Genomic DNA, 2,857 nt, shown 5'->3' with positions numbered 1-2,857 from the left:
GGTATTCATCTTTGTATTTCTAGTATTTATGACAGTGCCTGGCATGGCGAGTGAATCTTAAATCGCCATAGCCACTTGGGGAGCATTACTGATCTTTCTGGTAGGAGCATTACCGCTTTACCAGCATCAGAGGGGGAAAGGACACGTGCCTCTGTAGTCACATTAAATCCACAGGTGGCCCCAGGCTCCAGTGAGCAAGGACCCTGTGAGAGGCCGGAGGAGGAGGAACACCTAGTTCCAAACACCTGGAAAAAGAGAGCCACCATGCAGCCTGGCTAGTTGGAAACGGCCAAGGAGATCTGTGTTGCAGGAGCATAATTGGCCAAGAAGAGAGGGAGGGGCAGTAACCAGAACTCCGAAAGCCTTCCAGATTGTGCTGACCAATTTGCCCTTACCTGGCGCGCACTGGAATGTCCTTAAAGGATTTTAAGCAGGGAGAAGTGGTCACATTTGCACTTTAAAAGTTGACGTTGGTGTGGTGTGTGAGAGGCGAATTGGAAACAAACGCCTAGCGTTAAGGAGGCCCGCTGGGAGACTAGGGACGGACCCATTCGAGCCACGGGGGTCCGGGGGTACAAGCGAGGGAGTAAGTGAGGGAAGATGTCTAGGAAATATACCACCACATCTCAGGATATAAGCGGCCATTGCCACCAGTAGTAGTTTCAGTGGAGTGTGGGGGGTAGGCGGGAAGTGGGGTGGAAGCGGTGGGCAGAGGAAGAACTACAAAGTTAACTCTGGAAATTTGACGTGGCCTTGGCACTTGCCACGCGGAGCCCGGCTGCTCCGCTACTTCCCCTCCTCTCACGTTTCAGCCACTGTTGCTCCCTCGGTCTCCGCCCTCCCCAGTCCTCCGAAGGGCTTCTGCCAAGGTCATCGGAGGCCTCCCTCCTGCCTCTCTGCAGCTCTTGACACCCCTGACATCTCCCTCCTTCAAATACTCTGTTCCCTTCGCTGCCACAACACCCACTCTTCTTGCTTTTTCTCCATTTCTCTGGGTGTTTTTTCTAAGTCTTTGTAGGCTCCCTTTTATCTGTCTAGCTCCTTAAGATTTCATCCTGGACCTCTTTTCTTATTTTTTTAATTAATTTTTTCCAGACGTATTGAGATAAACTTGACCTCTAACATGTATTCGAATGATTACCGCAAAGTTAGTTCACAACTCTGTCATCCCACTTACCATCCCAATTACCGTTTTGAGTAGGTGCTGAGAACATTTAAGATCTACTCCGCAGCTTTCTAGTATGTAATCCAATTATTAGCTGTGGTCACCATGTCATACCTTAACATCCCCGGAACTGACTCCCCTTGTAACCGGACATTTGTATACTTTGACCCATACCTCCCTGTTTCCCCCAGTCCCCAACGGCTGGCAACTACCAGTCTACTCTCTGTTACTATGAATTGTTTTTTTTTTTTTTTTAGATTCCCCATATAGGTAAAATCATACAATATTTTGTCTTTTTCTGTTTGACTTATTTCACTTAGCATAATGCTTTCAAGGCGCATCCATGTTGTTACAAGTAGCAGGGTTTTCCTTGTCTTGGGGTCTGACTAGTATCCCATTGTATATACACATAGCCTGTTTGCTTTATCCATTCACCTGTCAGTGAGCACTTAGGTTGTTTCCGTGTGTGGGCTATTGTAAATAATGCAGCAATAAACATGGGAGAGAAGAAGGTATCTCTCTGATATATTTTCATTTCATTTCCTCTTATTTCCTTCATTACCCAGGAGTGGGATTGCTGGATCTTCTGAGAGTTCCATTCTGAAGTTTTTGAGGAAACTTCGTACAGTTTTCCGTAGTGGCTGCAGCAATTTACATTCTCACAGGGGGATGCCTGAGGGTTCCTTTTTCCCATAACCTCACCACCTCTTCTATCTCTCTCTCTCTTTTTTTTAAATAATATCCATTCTAATGGTTATAAGGGAATATCTCATTGTGGCTTTGATTTTCATTTTTCTGATGATGAATGGTATCAAGCCTCTACTCATCATTTGATGAAGACATCAAAATGTCTTCAGTTCCTCTGCCCATTTTTTAATCAGATTGCGTGCCCTTTTTTCCTATTGTATTAGTTCTATTATATGTTGGGTAGTTAACCCCTCATGAGATAAATGGTGACCAATATTTTCTCCATTTTGTGGGTTGGCTTTACATTTTGTAGAACCTGTGAAGAAGCTTTAATTTGATGTAGCCCCACTTATTAATTTTTGTGTTTGTTGCCTTTGCTTTTGGTGTCACATCCAAAAAAATCACTGTCAACCCCCTTGACAAGGGGCTTTTTCTCTATGTTTTCTTCTAGGAGTTTTATAGTTTCAAGTCTAATGTTTAAGTCTTGAGTCCATTTTGAGTCAATTTATGTGAGTGGTATAAAATAGGGGTCCAGTTTCATTCTTCTGCACATAATTATCCAAGTTTTCCAATACCATTCATCGAAGACACTGTTCTTTCCCCATTGAACACCCTTGGGTCCCTTCTAAATATTATTTGACCATATGTACAAGGGTTTATTTCTGGATTCTTGATTCTGTTTCCTTAGTCTGTGTCCATCTTTATGCCAATAGCATACTGTTTTGATTATTATAGCTTTGTAACATATTTTGAAATCAGGGAGTGTGTTGCTTCCACTTTTGATCTTGATCAAGATTGCTTTGGCTTGGGGTGCCTGGGTGGCTCAGTCAGTTAAGCAGCTGCCTTTGGCTCAGGTCATGATCTCTGGGTCCTGGGATCAAGCCCCCCCTCGAGATCCCTCCTCAGCGGGAAGTCTGCTTCTCCCTCTTCCTCTTCCTCTGCCCTTAACTTTGCTTGTGCTTTCTTGCTCTCTCTCAAATATCTTAAAAAAAAAAAAAAAAAGCA

Source organism: Mustela erminea, chromosome 13, assembly GCF_009829155.1.
Source record: "Mustela erminea isolate mMusErm1 chromosome 13, mMusErm1.Pri, whole genome shotgun sequence".
NCBI lineage: Eukaryota > Metazoa > Chordata > Mammalia > Carnivora > Mustelidae > Mustela > Mustela erminea.
Note: the sequence above shows the minus strand (reverse complement) of the source record.